The sequence below is a fragment of the Micromys minutus genome (genome assembly GCF_963924665.1).
Source record: "Micromys minutus genome assembly, chromosome: 2".
NCBI lineage: Eukaryota > Metazoa > Chordata > Mammalia > Rodentia > Muridae > Micromys > Micromys minutus.
In genome coordinates this window covers 68,944,426-68,962,598 of record NC_137971.1, presented here as the reverse complement: position 1 = coordinate 68,962,598, position 18,173 = coordinate 68,944,426, and the positions used below count along the sequence as shown (strand labels likewise).

The 18,173-nt window shown below is 45.1% G+C and overlaps 1 pseudogene across 1 annotated transcript; it reads left to right on the top strand.

The window, feature by feature from the left end:
* The first annotated feature begins 10,145 nt into the window (after window positions 1–10,145).
* LOC308417651 (medium-chain specific acyl-CoA dehydrogenase, mitochondrial-like) lies at window positions 10,146–14,769 on the top strand (annotated as a pseudogene). The gene is made up of 2 exons: window positions 10,146–10,166; window positions 13,607–14,769. The product of its transcript is annotated as a medium-chain specific acyl-CoA dehydrogenase, mitochondrial-like (transcript).
* The last annotated feature ends 3,404 nt before the right edge of the window (window positions 14,770–18,173 follow it).

The window sequence follows — 18,173 nt, the reverse complement described above, 5'->3', positions numbered from 1 at the left end:
TCCCAGAAACACTATTTTTAAGGTTCCTGCTGCGGAGCAACCAAGGCGGTGCTCTGGGGTGTAAGGATGGAGCAGCTGAGGCGTGGGCTGGGAAGGAAGTGCTGCAGGACGGGAAGGAAGTATGTAGCCTATTTGCCCATCTGCTCAGTTTGTCACCCAAGCAAGGGTCTTGCAGTGTGACTTTCAACACTTACTGTCCAGTTACACAGGTGTGCTGGAGCCAGGATGCCCTCTCTGGACAAATGTAGAGCCAGCCTAGAGAGGCAGACAGGAGGCATGGTGCTGGCACTCACGGATCCCTGAAGACCAGGGCCACCAGGGCACAAAGAGCTGGAGTTCAGAGTGCTGGTTCTTGGAGCATCAACCTGTGTGGAATACAGTGGCCTTAGAGTGGGCCACACTCAGTGGCTGTCAGGACAGGTAGGGATTTGTTTGTATAATTGGAAATCTTTACTAGCACACCACTACCCAATAGGGACCTCTGAGAAACAGTGTTTAACCTTCTGAGTGCAGAGAGGTATTTTCCAGTACCTGGCACCATCAGTACCCCCAGCATTCTGACCTAACATACAGTGAGAAAACCACACCCCACCAAAGAGCAATTTCAGACGAGGTAGGTGTCTGTGAATGGACTGGAGATATAAGCCATGATTGAATGTAGACTTCGCATGAGGTAAGGTGGGGAACATAGCCAACATCTGCTATGAGCCTCAACCACCCATGGGCTAGATCACATCATCTGCTGGACAAGGTATGTATAAACTCTACAGCCCCATAGTAGGGGCACCAATGGCCTGCATCTCAAGTGTAAGAGGTGTAGATTTATGTTAAGGCGATACATGATTGGACAGTGAAGAGGTAGGCAGAGGAAAGGTGGAAACCAGACGAGGAACAGAAATTGATAAAGAGAAATCAAGATGGAGCTGGGGAAAGCAGACTTAGATCCTGGTGGCTGTAATCAGACATAGGTAGATGTAATATTTTAAGGGTTTCTGTAGGTCATTTTTCTCATATAGAAGGGCAGTTTGCATCTTTGTCTATTGCATATAATCTTATTGTCTAGAGGGTTTGTGAATTGAGAATCTATTATATAAACCCGTTTGAAAAGTTACCAGGCTTTGACATGATTTTTGTGATGAGCAGTGAAGGAAAAAAGACACCAGGGCGGTAATTTCACTCGGGATAGAGGCAGTATGGCAGAAAGAGTGAACCACCTGGGAAGGGAATCTAGTGGAGGGGGTGGCTTGCAGGCTGAGTGACAGAGTCCGTGCGCACGGTCCATACTAAAAGCAGCACCCATGGAGTGAAACCACAAGGGCTGATAAAGAGATAAGGGATTCCTTTTTAATATTTACTGCAACAAAGGGGGGAGATGCTGAGGGAGAAAGCAACCTCAGCTGCAGGAACCATGCTCTTTAAGGAAACATAAAGAAGCTACACACTCCATGATTCTTTCAATCTTCCCCTTCCACCATGCCCTCAACATTTTCTGTTGCCCCCAAAATCAGCTGCTATAAAATGCTCATGGATGATTCCTAAGCAGCCATTCTGCCACTGCCATTTCTCCCAACCACTCAGTGGAGTAACAGTCGGAGAGTGCTACTCTTGGCACACTTCTGTTGTGACTCAGTAGAGTATGTAGAGATTGGGAATGTTTGGAAACGTATTCAGTGTCTGCCCTTCCTATTCCCAGCAGTAGCTCTGGCTTCTGTTTGGGGATATTGCCTGCTATTCTCTCCCAACTACACTGAACAAGTGGAGTTTCTGGCATGAGCCATCTCAGGACATCAACAGGAGCAGAGATGGTGCCTATCTGGTTCAGTCAGAAGGGATTGCCACAGATATACTGAGCATTCTTAGCCCCAAAGCACATAGAGTTACTGAAGAGTCCCACAAAGGAGTTAAGTCTTTTATACAAACCTAGTTGTATGGTGTGAGCCTTACATAAGTTGAATGTATTCTTAAAAGTAAACATAAATTCTCATTGGACTTAAGACACCTTAGATAGGTTTTTCTGTCACTATACCATCAGAGATCCCCAGCCTTGTCACCATTAGCTTCTGAAGTGCCCATAGTTTTTTCAAATCAGTGTTATGGGGTAAGCAGGGCTTCCTGTATAGCCTGGATAGGGTGGACTTTGCTGACAGTCTTGTAACCTTGAAACCCCTTGGGTCAAGCACTGGAAACCTGGAATCCACCACTGACTACACATGTCCCTTGTCCCCTACCTATACTCATCAGTCCTATGGGATCCATCCCACCTCCTCACAGCTCTCCGATCCTTCCCCTGAACTTGTCTCTGTCTACTTCCTAAGCCAAACTCCTTTTCTCTTTCATGAGGGCTCCAACATAGTCTACCAGACTCCCGTTCCATGCTTGCTTCTTCCACTCCAAGGCAGGCTCCTTCTGCCCCACTTAACTGGCTCTATAATTTAAAACTACCAGGGTTTGTCCCAATATTCTGGCCCTGGACATCACCTTTGGGTTTCTGAAACTGTACCAAGCTTTCTTCTTCTTTAGTTAAGTCTTAGTTGGATTTACAAATTACTACAAACCTAATAGCTTAGAATAATGCAAATGTTATCTAAGCCTATAGATCTGTGGTTCTTAACCTGTGGGTCATGACCCCTTTGGGGGTCAAATGGCCTTTTCACAGGCATCATCTAAGTCCATTGAAAAATATTATGATTCACAAGAGTAGCAAATTTACAGTTATGAAGTAGCAAGAAAAATAATTTTATGGTTGGGGGAATACCACAACATGAGAAACTGTATTAAAGGGTCACAGCATTAGGAAAGCTGAGAGCCACTGCCCTAGATCCAAAGCCCATGTGAGCCTCATCAGGTAAAATCCAGGTGCCAGCAGGGCTGAGATCCTTTCTGAACTCTATAGGAGAAATTTGTCTCCTCATCTTTCAGTGACCCAGAAGTTCATGCTACACCAAGGACTCCGAGGGTCTCCAAGCACAGACATCACACACCTGACACGTCCTCTGTCATTACGTCTTTCTCTGATGGTAGCTGGGAAGGTTGTCTACTTTTAATGGTTCCTGTGATCATCTTAACCTTAGTAAAGATTTTACAACTCTAACCCGAAAAGTCCCTTTTGTCATAGTAAAAATGGTATTCATGAAGTCTAAGGACACCGTATTACAGGCCATTGCAAGGGCTGCTTTCCCTAGCAGTTTAGTCTACCAACAAAACTCATGTAGGTCAGCTGTGGAAATATCAGAGAGACTTTGTTAAAAGTCTCCTTAAATTTAGACTTTCTTGTTGAGGTTTGGTCTGTTATGTGTTGTGGTAATAATTCTGCACCAAAAGGTCTAAGCCTACAAGTGAATTCTCAGATTTTATGGGCTTTTGATGTACAAACTTTGTACCTGGATTTAAAACTACTGGTTAAATAAAATTGGCTTTGACAATTACTGGGGGTCACCCCTAACCTACTCTTCTAACTTCTCTAGTGGCACGCCCCAGATACTTGCTCTTTCTCCTGGCCATGTGCTCACGGTTCCCCATGGCAGCTTCCTCCTCTCTCCTGTTCTTCCTCTCCTCTTCTCCTCTCTTCCCCAGTGAGGTCACTTCAATACCTCTAATCCCCAAAGCCTGTAAGCTGGAGAATTCACTTGTATGTTCAGACCTTACAGTACGGAATGATCATTGTAAAGCATAGCAACAGACCAAACCTCAACATGTCCTGAACATGCCACACCTGTCTCCTCCAGGATAGCATTTTCTATGGCTTACACAGACTGTCTGGGACAAGGGGAAACTTATACAACCAGGAAGGAGCATAGGGGCTCCTGGATCTCTGCCCTGCAGTCTTTTCCTCAGATGTTGTGACACTTAACATTGACTGTCACCTTGAGGTTCTGAATTGGGTTAATTGAGTTGGGATTACCCACCCTGAATGCAGATGTCACCACTCCAGTGGCCAGGGTTCCAGATTGAATAAAAAATTCACAGTGAGCTGGCACTTCATTCATCCTTCCTGCCTCCTGACTGCAGGCAGTATGACCAGCTGCCTCAAGCCCCTGGTACCTTCAGCACTATAGTAGAGTACTCTCAAAATGCATGCTCAGATAAACCCTTCCTGGAGCTGTTTTGGTCAAGGAAAGCAATGCAGAAGCCAGAGCACCAAGCAGAAAAAAAATGAAAATCTGAAGGAAAAGGAGTAAGTGGCAACCTGGAGCTAAAGGATCTGTGCTAGCAAGGCCATCATGCTCTGGTTATTTGCCAGAGGAGCTGAAGAGAGCCTGGGACAGCCAAGGACCGGCAAGCAAATGACATCAGCAGGTCAGTGGAGAGCCATTTGCACGGGGAGTACTTATCTGCACCGTCCTTGCAAGGTGGTGTTAGTCCTTAACTAGAGGCCTTGCTCACAGTTGATAACAAATTTTTTCATTAATAGAATGTGATCTGCCAACCCATTTTAACTATGTTTGCTGAAAGCCAGGAAGAAGACAAAGAACACTACCAAAGGGGGGGGGGAGCAACCTAAAATGCCCGGCAGGTCTCTCTTAGGTGACACCAGCAATTTTCCCATGGAAATAAAGAGACAGAGGAATAATGGAGAGCTGGGGTCATAGATGCCCATTTGTTTAAAAGGAGCAATTTCAATGACTCTTTTAAGTAGTAAAGAACAATTATTGTATTATTCTGAAGTGATCCAATTTCTCAAAAATTGAGAGAACATTAAAGAGAATTCATGTTTTCAGCACTCTGAAATGTGACGGAGAGTCTCAGAGTGAGCTGGAAGGACCTCACCACTGGTCTCCCAGCTGACGGGAGGGGAGCTCAGAGGTGCTTCTATCCCAGCTCTGGCAAGTAAGGAATGGTTAAGGCCATCATTTTTCAGTAGCTTAAAAAAGAACCACAAAGACACAAGTGCTACCAGTTACATCTCAACACCCACAGTATCTCCTTAAGCCTTGTTGTGGAGAAGGCAAACAAGTTCATTGTCAACCAGGGTGTTCTCACATAGAAAGCTTTGGAACGTGTTGCGTGCATTAAAGGGAGATATCTCGCATGTGCAATTACTCAACACATCTTTAAAACTGTAAACACTCATTCACATGTGGAGAAGGTTAAAGCTGCAGGCTTGGAAAACCCCACCTGGCAGGCGAGTTGCCTCCGTTTCTCTCCAATTGAATAATGGTCTTCGGCGGCCTGCCGCTGCTCTTCTGAGCAGCAAACCGGAGTCAGCAGAGAGATCATTAGGGATGAGGGGCAGCAGCCTTGCTGCTATTTTTATACAGGGCACTCCCTTTCCTGCTCTCTGCATTGATGTGCTCCCAGAAACCGGGCCTGCATCTTTCCAGGACCCCACCTCACACATCTGGGCGCTTACCCACAGGGAAGCGACAGCTGGCTTTAGGCTTTGCTGCCTTCTCCAGCCACAATGGGTGAGAAGCAACGAGGACTTGGTTGTTTCCAAATAAACCCAGAGAAGGAAGGTTGGCCAGACTCACCTTCTAAAGAGTAGAAAGTGTGTCCCCAGAGAGAAAACCTACAGAGTGTAAAACACACACACACACACACACACACACACACACACACACACACACACACACACACATCCCCAGATGCATCCTGCTAAAGAATGACCAGATCCAGAGGCCATGGGTCACATGATGGGAAGATGGAAAGACTCAACCTGCTCCATCTGCCTGAGCTTCTGGCTCAGAGAGCCATACTCACAGATCTCCATATTACATATTCTTTGTGGAAGGATCCATCAGACTATTCTGCCCAGCTCACTGCAAGCCAGGTCACATTGTCCCCTCCTTTCCCAGGGCTGGTGTAGCCTGACTGTCTCTAAGGAACTATAGTGCAGCTCTTCTGGTTTCATCAGCCTGTAGGGAGGAGCAAGTCCAGTTCCCTGGCCTCTGTGCTCCACAAGAATTCTGGAGCCATAGAGATGGTTAAAAACAAAAAACAAACAAACAAAAAACAGGCTCTAAATTCAGGGGAGAAAACACCTGGCCATGGAAAGATGGCAAGAATTTCATGAAAATTAAAATTTCACTTAAAGTAAAAAAAACAAAAAAAAAAAAAAAATTACCATCACCAAATGTTGGATTGGGAGACACTGGTCATGAAGTTTCCAAGATGAAATGATGTCTAAAATTTGTTTGTATTTAAGGACGTAATACATAGTAAAAATGAGATAATCCTCTCGCTCGAATAAGAGTTATTTCTTTCCCAGCAGACCCCTCTCAGGCTCCAGTAATTTCTCTGTTAACTGGCAGAGGAACAATAATCAGCTAGGTAATGGGAACCCTTGACGATGACGTCATGTAATTAGCACAGGTAATGAGAACAGCCCAGGTGCTCAGGCATCATTAGCTGCACCCCAAAACACCTCCCACGTTGGTCAGCAATTAGAGCCAAAGATGGGGAGCCGACTACCCTCAGAAATGAATCCACACCAGCCAAGGACATGATGAAATCCAAGAGCCAACTCTTTAATAGCTTGAGTGGCAGACACTCTGAAGCCTTGAACTCAAAGGGAGGGCCAGGACCCCGGGTATACAACCATATAACATGGTTCCCTCCAATAATAATATAGTCCCCACAAGTGATAAGAGATAGCACCTGGGCTCTGAATACACCTTGCCCAGCTCTAAGCCCTAGCCAGATAGATATTTGGGACAAATTACTAACATCTCTTTAGTCTTTGTTCGGTGACAATAGGATAGCCCTCAAGTGCCTGAGGAGCTTAAAGGAGTGTGTGTAAGCAAAGAGCCTGCTAGAGCACACAGCATACCAGAAGCCTCTCTTAGGCATTCACTTTCCTAGCTCTATTACCTTTTGTTAGTTTTGTCCTTATACATTCATCTATGTACTTCATCTTACTTTCACCCCATCAATCAACATTGCCCATTCTCATAAATGGCACAATGGTACAGTAGCAATGTCACAGTAATGACCACAATTGACAGCAACAACAAATCACTTCCCCTTAGTGCTTACCATGTGTGAGATTTCAATCTAGAAACTCTAGATTTGGGGTATGTTCTCACATACCTACCATTGGTGTTTTAGTCAATAATGTTTTTTATTAGAACCTGACATGTGCATCATTTACACATATGTCATCTCTGGATGCTTTCGGCTATAGAGTTCAGTAGTCAGGACAGAGATAAGACTCTCCTTGATCTCCCACACCCAAAATGCCCCCAAATACTTATTTTTTTACTATTTACAGAAAAATTGTTTCCAACATCTGCTTTGCATATTTAGCTTAAATTAATTCACATAGTGACCTCAGAAGTCAGGCAGATGGCAAACATCTCTCAGATGGGAGCCAGATCTCACTTATCAGCACCACGAACCCCTTTTCTGACTGTAGGATGTTTCTGGTGTTGTGATCACTGTCCCTAGGTGGGATATGTGTCATCAGATGTATCCTGGTTATGAACAACCTAAGGTGGCTCACTCTCCCCCACGAAGAGAAGGACCACAGGAAAAGCCACATTGTCCTGGTAGGAATGAGCTCAGTCAAAAACCTGACTGCCCCATACAATGCTTTGAGTATAGTTACTGCTGCTACCATTGTTTGTGTGAAGCATGGCGGTGGCAGAAACAGACGCCCTCCCAAGGCTTAGATGGAGAACGTTTCTGAGCCTTGACAAGGAATCGGCATGGAATAACACCTCATTTATGGTAGTAATGTAGGCTTACCAAATAGACAGCTAATTACTCAGAGACCTGTCACATTTCAGACATGTCGAGAAAGCAATGACTGTTGTTCCAAGATATCGAGGGTGCTAGGAAACATCTTTCTCACTGGAAAAAGTTACCCAGACCTAATTCTTTGAAGATAGAAGGCTCAACCTCAATTCACTTAGATGGTTGCTTCGGCAAGGGACATTCTGCCATGACAGATTGTAAGTACGATGGGGACACTTAGGCTTGGAAGTAAGGACACTGTCATAGCTGTCCTGGCTTAGGCTTGTCACCAAGTTTCTCCTCTAGATTACTCTGGGGTCACCATGCTTTACAGGTCTGCTCTCCTTGTTGCATACAAGGCCATTATAGGCAATGTGACAATTCAGTGAGCAAGTGGCCTTTGAGTTGGTGACATAAGAGTTTAAATCTTTGTTTTGCTGTTGACCTCAACCAAGTCACTTCTCTAGTCTCTGCTTCCTTCTCCTTATTTACAAAATGCAAAATCAGCAGCTTCCACCTCGCTCTTCTGATCCCGCTTTGGGAATTTAAAGAGCCAGGCCATACAAATCATTTAGCCTGCTGTCTGTCCCATGATGCACCCTCCATGAGCACATCATACATATACATACATCATTATCCTTGTCATGGCAACCATCATTTTCCCACTGTACAGTAAGCCTGATTCTGACAGCATGAGATAGAAAATGCTGTCCTCATAAGATGATTGCCCATAGATTTTCTCACTTAATCTGAGTTACGAAGCTCTCTTTGTTGATGATTCCCAGGCTTCTCGGGGGGGGGGGGGGGGGGGAGAAGGGATGGGAAGTTTGGATGGTTTTCTCCTCCCTCCTTTTCCCTTCACTTTTGCTACCATGCTCTGTGACCTATTTTTTGGTGTCTGGGCTTCTGGCCATTGAGTTAACCTCAAAGGCAACAGTCCACAGAAGCCACTTAGGTGGATGGAGCAACTGGTGCAATTCACACCTGCTCTGTGACGGGGAGAACCCTTTATCACAAGATGTTTGTGGCCGTATAAAGGGGGGATGGTGGTGTCTAGTTAGCTGTCAACTTGACAGAGCTTAGGTTTGTCTGAGAGGAAAGCCTCATTAGGGATTGTCTAGATCAAGATGGCCCGTGGGTGTGTCTGTTGGCCCGGGGGTGGGGAGAAGGGTGTCTTGACTGTTATTTGATGTAGGAAGGTCAAGCCCCTTGTGTGAAGCATGCATACTCTATGTAAGTGATCCTGTGTAAGAAGCTAGCTGAGTATAAACTATCCCAGAAGCCAGCTAGCAAGCAGCACCCCCCACCCATGGTTCCTGCTACAGTTGTTTGGCTGTGAAATGAGTTCCCTAGTTGGAGGTAATTCTGCGTGGAACAGCAAGCAGACCTGACTTGAAGTTCATGCTTGAGTGCCTGCCCTGACTTCCCTCAGTAACAGACTGTGACTTGGAAGTGTAAGTTAAAAAACTCCTTTCCTCCCCTGAGTTGCTTTTGGTCAGAGTGTTTGACCACAGCAACAGGAATTAAACTAAAACAGATGGTATATACCCAAAATGGGGGGAAATAAGGAAAGAATAAAGATAAATCAATATTGTACATACCAATAAGCCACTTGTAGAAAATTAAATACTGAGAACAAAATGAGTATTGTGGATATTCCCTGTCTACTTAAGGCACCTAGACTGGGCCTCTCTGATTACCAGAGATTGGTAGAAACCCAAAACAAACAAACCCATTTGCCCAGCAAATATTTTGGGGAAGGGAATTTTGGGTAACTGTGCAAACACAGCAACATGCATGGGGACTGGGGAAATACTGAGGAGCACATGCTGAGGCTCGAGAGGTGATGGGGAGTTGGTGGCAAATGATGAGGTTGGAGAGCTCAAGATGGGCCAGGACTGGTGAAGCAACAGCCAGGCTGAGATCAGTCATGTGCTTCTGGGAAGAGGGACACCTCCAGAGAGTGGTGGCCAGAACTCTAGCAGTTGAGTCCAAAGAGCCTAAAATCTAGCTAGAGCCAAAACCTAGTTCTTCACTACTGATTGCTCAGCCATTTTTACCAATGACCTCAGGCCACCAACTAACTGCTATGATCCTAGGGCTCAAGACTTCTCATCTCCAATAAAGTTTCTTCCTTTGCAGCGCAGGAGTTCACAGATCCTGTTTGTTCCTCCAGGATGCTTTGTCTTTTCCAGATGAAGTGCCACATTTATGCATTGCCGAACCACATACTATGTGTCTAATTTCGAAACCTTTCATTAGGTTGCCTTTTCTTCAAAACATCTCACACATGTGGTTTTCATGTGTGTTGTACCTTCTTCCCCCCAAACCATGCAGCTGCCTTTGCTATGTAATTTTTTTTTCTTTGACTGTGCTGGTTTTGAGAAGTTCTGCCATGGGATGGCAGAGCTGCACACAGGACCGTTGTAAAAATGCCATCGGTGTTCAGAAACAGTTCCTGTGCAGCTAGCATGGGGCAAGTGCGTAAGAAGGTACTGGCCATTTTTACTGTTGCTTCTTGCTTTAGTTTAGACAGCCTCTCCAAAGGCGATGTTGAGCATGACTGTTAGTGGTTGAAGGTGAAAGCCCAGAGCTGTGGAGTCTAGGGGAGTAGGGCTTGGACCAGCACAGTAGCAGGAGATAAGGTTGGAGTCCACATGGAAGGCTCATTCAACCATATCTGCTGATAGAGTCTATAAAGGCCTTAGGGAGAAATGATGAGTCCAGACTTAGCTCTGAGCAACGAGGCACTGTGACAGCCTCAGAGGGGAACGCATGGATGCGGGAGTTCCTTTATATCTTGCCAGGATAAAAGATGGCCCAGAGGGCAGGAGCACTTGCTATACAAGCATGAGAATGAGAATTGGAAAACAAATTGCCAGCACCCACATGAAAAGCAGGGTGTGGTTTCCTGGATTCTTGTAACCCCAGAACTGTAGGAGGCAGAGACAGGAAGATCGCTAGGGGCTGCTGGCTACCAGCCTAGCACTAGGTTCAGTGAGAGACCTTGTTTCACAGGAATAAGGAGAGAATTATGTAGTATTTAGTGTTCTTCTCGGCCTCTGCATTATCATGCATGTGTACACATACACCGCACATATACATCACACAGTCACACAGACCAACATAACAAAACCCAAATTAATGATGCCTGAAGACGACAAGGAAAGAAGGGTTTATTGGCTTACAGTTTGAGAATGCAACCTATCTCACAGGGACAGCATGGTGGCAGAGTCTGAGGCAGCTGGCTGCAGTGCCTCTGCAGTCGGGAACAGAGGGGGCAGAGAGGGAGGGGGAGACCCATGACTCTTCCCAGTTCACTGGCAAAATCATCCTATGAAAACAGTCTCCCATGGCTAAGCCCCACCCAAAGCAGAACTGCCAGTCATCTAATTAGGTGGTAACATCAGTTTCCTTCAGAAGTTGTCACCCTTTGCTCTGCCCTGAACCGAGTTCTGACTACTGGCAGAGCTAAGAGGACATCAGACTCTAAGAACTGAGCAATGAGAGTGTATTTAAAGATCCCAGGGTATTCACCCCATGGTATGTGGTATTGTGAAAGAGGTTATGGGCACGACCCAGAAAATCTGGAAAAAAAATTATCTGAGCCAATGACTACAGTTTCAACAGTTTTAGTTTCTTTCCAACTGAGAAATAAATTTAATTGATTCCTAAATTGCATAGTGGGGAAATTAGGAAAACAAGGTAAATTGAGGAACTTGCATGATTTTCATTTTTTTTTTAATATAGGGCCACAGGTACATGAGGCTGAATCTCATGCCCCGGCATCTCTGCTTATCAAGTTACCTTTAACTTGGCTATTGCAGCGTGAAGGGAGCTCCTGGGCTCAGCCACATGAAAAACAGGTTGGAGGCAATCTCACAGTTGGCTGAGCTGCAGAACAAGGCGAGCCTTTCATGGAGGGGTGCGGGGCGCAGGGAGAGCAGCGGGGAGGCTTGGGGTACTCAGTGTTCCAAAGCGGGGCTTCATATCACAGGCACTCAGGTGGAAAGAGAGCGCTGGCCTGTAGCTCCTTGGCTCCCACCCGGGGTCACAGATGAGTAAGGCTGATGAAGGAGTGGAGAGCGCCTCACAAGCCAGGCAGTGATGTGGGGAGGTGGGTGTCTAGTTCAGAGATAAGACTGGAGTCGGGGAGACTGCAGGGTTCTGGGGGTGGTCAGCTGATATGAACAGAGACAACATAGCATTGTGTGAGAGTGGGCCACTCCCTTGAGGACAAGAGGAAGCCAGGGGACCAAGGACTCAAATGGTGATGATGGGAATGATGTCTCCGGTGGCTTCGTGTGGCTGACTTCCAGGAATGTTCCACTCAGCTCCAGTCGACTCACACACACTGGTTTGGTAGCTTCAGCCTCTCACATTCTCTCCCGCTCCTCGGCATGTGCGTGTGTGCATGTGTGTGTGTGCGTGTGTGGGGGATGCATGAGCATGCATGTGTGAGTGTGTGTGTTCATGCTTGCATACTTATGGACATATACATCACATGTGTGTTAAAGTATGTGTAGAGGCCAAGAGTCCACCTTGGGCATTGTTCTTCAGGAGTCAAGAGTCCGCCTTGGGCATTGCTCTTCAGGAGTCATCCACGTTGTTTATGAGAACAGCTCTTTTCATTGACCTTGTGCTCTCTGATTAGATTAGGCAGCAGCTCCGTATGCTGCTCATCCCCAGTACTGAGACTATAGGTGACCTCTACAATACCAAAGATTTTTTGGGTGGCTTCTGGGGATTGAACTCAGGACCTTACTTTACCTCTGAGCTGGGACCCCAACCCTGACCCAGATTCCCATGTTTTACAACCTGGGATGGAAAGGTCAGCACTTGTAGAGCATCTCTGACAGGCAAGGATGAGGACCCTGGGTGTACAGAGCTCAGGTTCTTGAAGCAGATGTTAGTCCTGCACATAGTAAGTGCTAACTTAACAGCTGTGTTCTTTCTATGGGCAGTTGGGCAGGAACAGGCCATAAATACAGGACATGGACTCGGTCCCTTCATCTGTGTCTGCTTTGATTTCTTTCATCCCTGTATTTTTCTGCACAGAAGACCATGCTGTTTGTAATCAGTCATGATTTTATTGCTTTCTTTCCAGTTGGGATGCATTTTGTTTTATTTTGTTATTTTCAGACAGGGTCTTACGTAGCCCAGGCTGATGGTAAACTTCTCCTGGGGTTACAGGCACGTGCCACCCTTCCAAGCATTCTACCTACTGCCCTACACTATCCGCCCATTCTCATCCTCTGATGCTTTCCTTCATCTTTTTTCTACCACTGGGCTTCGAACATCAGAGTGACTAAACGGGAGAGCTGGATTATGGGTCTTGTTCTGCATCCAGCAGAAAAGCTTTCCACCTTGGATCACAGGATATGACATCAGCTGTAGGTATGGTGGGTATGACGTCATCACGGACATGGTCAGTATGACGTCATCTGTGCTGTGGGGAATATGCCATCACCATGGGCGTGGTGTCTTCACTTTTATCAAGCTGAGCTTCTCTCCTGCTAGACCTATGTTGTTAAGGGTTTTTGTGATTAAAGGCTGAATTTTGTCAAATGCTTTTGTGCGTCTTGTGATTTGGTGATGCAATTTTTACCTTTTATTCTGTTTTTGTGGTAAGTCTTTTTATTGACTTGTATGTATTGTAGAACTTTTTATTCTGTTTATTTATTTATTTTGGGACTTATATGGTGGTCACAAGATACCTCAGGTTGTCATGCGTGGCAGCAGGCTCCTTTGCCTCCTGAGCCAGCTCACTGGTCCTTATTTGTACGTATTAAAACATTTCTTCAGGTCAGAGCCGGCATAGCGAGCAGTCATCACTCGAGTTACGGTGCTCCGCAGAGGCTGCAGGGTCCTGAGAAGCGTTTCTTCTCATTTAGACTGTTGAGCACAACCCACAAAAGCCCTTCTCAAGCAGGAGCCCGGATTAGGGTTTAATTTCGAGTTGACGGAACAGCAGAAAGTTTCAAGCAATCGCTCGGAAGTTTGCCAGAGAGGAAATAATCCCAGTCGCTCCAGAATACGATAAAAGTGGTGAATACCCATCCCCTCTCGTCAAAAGAGCCTGGGAACTTGGGTTGAGCAACGCGCACGTTCCAGAGTTGCGGTGCTCTTGGCCTGGGAACTTTCAAAGCGTGTTTAATTACCGAAATGCTGGCGTATGGCTGTACAGGGATGCAAACGGCGACTGAAGCAAATTCTTTGGGGCAAATGCCTCTGATTCTTGCTGAGAATGATCAACAACAAAAGTATTTGGAGAAGATGACTGAGCAGCCAGTGATGTGTACCTACTGGGCGACAGAGCCCTCAGCAGGCTCTGATGTGGCGAGCATTAAGACCAAAGCAGAGAAGGGGGAGGAGTATGTTATCAATGGCCAGATGATGTGGATAACCAAAGTGGGGTGGGGAGCGGCACTGGCATTTTTTTATTGGTGCATTCTAATCCAGATCCTAAAGTACCCGATAGTAAAGCCTTTACTGGATTCATTGTGGAAGCCGACACAGGAATACATATTGGAAAAAAGAGAATTAAACATGGGCTAGCGACGCTCCGACATCAGAGGAATTGCCTTCGAAGATGTCAGAGTGCCTAAAGGAAAATGTGTTAACTGGTGAAGGAGCAGGTTTCAAGATCGTAATGGGGGCTTTTGATAGAACCAGACCCACGGTCGCAGAGGGCGCTGTCGGGCTAGCCCGGAGAGCTCTGGACAAAGCTACCAAGTATGCTCTGGGTAGGAAGACATTTGGAAAGCTGCTAGTGGAGCACTAAGGAGTTTGATTTCTGCTCGCAGAAAGTTGAAGGTTGAACTGGCTAGCCTCAGATACCAGCGAGCAGCTTCGGAGGTTGACTCCGGCCGCTGGAACACACACTATGCCTCTATCGCAAAGGCCTTTGCTGGAGATGTTGCCAATCAGTTAGACACGGATGCTGTGCAGATTTTAGGAGGCTGTGGATTCAGCGCAGAACACTCTGTGGAAAAGCAGATGAGGCACGTCAGGTTCTATCAGATTTATGAAGGCATTGTACAAATTCAGAAGCTGATCATGGCTCGTGAGCACATTGCAAATGATAAGAATTAACAAAAATTGAACAATGCTCCACCTTCGTGTAATTAAGCTCAAAGCACTGTTGCTGCTTCAGGGAAAGGGGACTTTACTGTCTTCCCAAGGAAATGAGATGGACTCCCACGGCAGAGATTACCTCTGTTGAGCTCCATGGTGAACCTTTCTAGGCAGGTTTAGTTTTTGGAACAATGGGTGATCCTTAGCCTGGAATTGTGCCAATTTGCTCTTTGATCACTTAAGATGGAGAAATACCCTGGAGTTTCAATGTTCATTCAAGTGACAGGAAAGGTGGCTTGTCAAGAAAGAGCTCAGGGTTCTAACATACACACTGAGAAATGTGGTAGGCTTAGACCCACCACACTGAAGTAACAGCTTTTCTGTGCTGAATTGCTAATTTTATAATTTAGATTATATTTGCTTTGTTTTGCACAAAAGAATAAAAAGGTTTATGTGCATTTTCTCCCATTATAAAACTAAAAATCTTCAGGAAAATCTTTTAAAAATTTCTCCATCTTAAAGGAAAAACCTTATTTGGTCATGGTGAGATCTTTTAATACATGGTTGGATTTGGTTTGGCTACTTTTTTAATCGTCCCCCCCCCCCCACTTTGAGACATGATTTCATGTGGCCCACACTGGCCTAGAACTTGCTATGCCACTAATTCTGACCTTAAATTCTTGATCCCCCTGCCTCTGCCTCTGCCTCTCAAGGGCTGGCATGACAGGTGTGCTCCACCAAGCACAGCTTGTTTGCTCAAAATTTACTGAGGATTTCTGCCTCTGGGTTCCCCAGAGTTATGGCTTTCGTTTTATGGAGAGCTCTTACCTGACTTTGGTCAGGATTATGCTGAAGAGACATCCTTGCCCCATGCACCCTATCTGTACTCACAACATACAAGGAAGAGAATTAGCCTACATGTCCATAAAAATGAACAGATAAAGAAAATGTGTTATAAGTACATAATAATCCTATCTATTCAGTCTTCAAAAAGAATGGAACCCAGTCATTTAGAACAGGGCAGACCAGTGGTTCTCAACCTTCCTAATGCCGTGACCCTTTAAGACAGTTCCTCATGTGGTGTTGAGCCCTAACCATTATTTTATTGCTACTTCACAACTTTAATTTTGCTAGTTATAAATCACAATGTAAATATCTAATGTGCAGGATATTTGATATGTGACCTGAAAGGGGTCGTGACCCACAGGTTGAGAACCTCTGGCATAGATGACCCTGGAGGACACTGAGTGAAACAAAATAAGGACAGAGACCAACCCTGTGTGGCTTCACTTGATGTGGAGTATCTAATCCAGCTAAGAGCAGAGAAACACAAAGGTCATTACCAGGGATGGGCTGGGGAGAGGCAGATGGAGAAATATTGGCCTAAGTAAGAATCGAGTACTTCAGGGCTGAGGAAGTGGCTCAGGGGGTAAAGTGCTTTTTGGCGAGGATGAGAACTTTAGTTTGGATCTCTAGCACTTACCTACAAGCCAGACATGGTGGAAAATGCCCATAACCCCACTGCTAGGGGTGCAGACAGGTAGATCCCAGGACTCGTGACACACCCAATCCGTCTGAAAAAACAAGCTCCACCAGGTTCAGTGAGAGATCCTCTCATCGAGGAGATAACTGGAGGCAAGCTCTGGTCCTGATGTGTGTGCTCAAATACACACACATGCATACACTAATAGAATAAAATCAAAATTTAAGAAGAATACACGACTTCAGGTCTTAGAATTAATAACTCTGGGAATGTATCTACAGTATGGCCACCACAGTTCATAATGTGTTGTTTATTTGAAAACACGGACATTGGAGCTTAATGTTCTCATATAAAAATAACAAGTACAGGACTAGCACCCACATGGCAACTAACAACTGTCTGGAATTCCAGTTCTTTCTCACCCTCTCCCTCTCCCTCTCCCTCTCCCTCTCCCTCTCCCTCTTCCTTCCACCCCCCTTAGCCCTAGCTTGGAAATTCCAGTTCTAAGGGAACCTGATTCCTCTCCTGAACTCCATGGCACATGCATATGATATGTAGACACACATGCGGGCAAAACACCCATACATGTAAAATAAAAAATACAACTAAAACAATTTACAAAACAAACAAAATGACAAATATATGAGGTGGCAGATGTTAATTAGCCTGATACATATGTTAATTAGCCTGATTTATTCACGTCACAATATGTACGTGTAAGAAAACACATTTCATACCATAATATATTACCTTATTAGAGCTGAGAAAAAAATAAGACATAAAGAAAAATCAGTTGTCAGTGTCCTGAACGAGGGCTTAGCTGGCTGTGAAGTGTGGCTTCTATGACTCACAATACTTTTCCCAGAGCACTTATTGTCGGTGGAAGGGGACAATTCACAGAGAGCCACTGGCTGCTCGAAATTGCCATACTCCTGCATTCCATGTTATCTCTGTGAGCTACCTAGCTTCTTTGAATAGAATTATGTTCCCTTGCCCAAATTATAAGGGGTAGAAGGCCAACTTTTATGTTTCTTCCAGATCAAAATTTGTGAGCAAAGTAATTAAAAGCCAAGAAGTTCATTTTCTTACTAGGAATAGTAAGTAGATGTGGGCTGTATTTGACCGTGGTTACGAAAGACCACCACCAATACATGTACATTTATGTTAACACCGTGTCTTCTGTATTTATTTGAACATGTGTTATTTACAGAGGTAGATGGCTCATTTAATACATTCAACTGTGGACTTTGAGTAAGTGGCCTATAATTGCAGTTCATAGTTCATCTGAAATGTCACATAAAACCATAGGTTATTTACATTGTGTGGTTTAAAAAACACTCTGCCTGTCCACCTTAGTCACCATTTTTATTATGAGAGCCACTGGTTGAGCCACAGGACACTCTTCTTAGGCACAGCCACTTTGATTACAGCTCAAGCCATTTCAAATATGGACCTCCCCTAGATCCAAGGTTTTTAGCTTGGCCTGGAAGGCTCCAAATGACAGGATCGTATCTGCCTTTATCTCTTGATATGCTCCCCAAGCATTATGGCCTCTTGGTACCCTCCATCGGATAGAGCACATTCTTTCTTCCTCCCTCCCTCACTGTGGGAGTGTACACATGTGTACAGGGTTCACGTCTTCACATCGTCCTTCAACTGTTATCTCTTCAAAGAGGATAATCCAGTCCTCTCAATTCTAGATGCTGATTTATTTTTCACTATAAATCAATCAACCAATGTTTAATTGGTAAGTTGAACTCAGGAACATTATATAGGTAAAGGTACTTGGCTTCAGTTTCCATAATTATGAATCACTGAACACAAAAATCTGCATACAGAGGATAAAATACTTGTCAACAGAAAGAGTGGATACAATGACTCCATTCAAAGCTTCTGCAGCCATCTGAGTTTTTCACAAAGAGGCCAAAAGTTCACACTG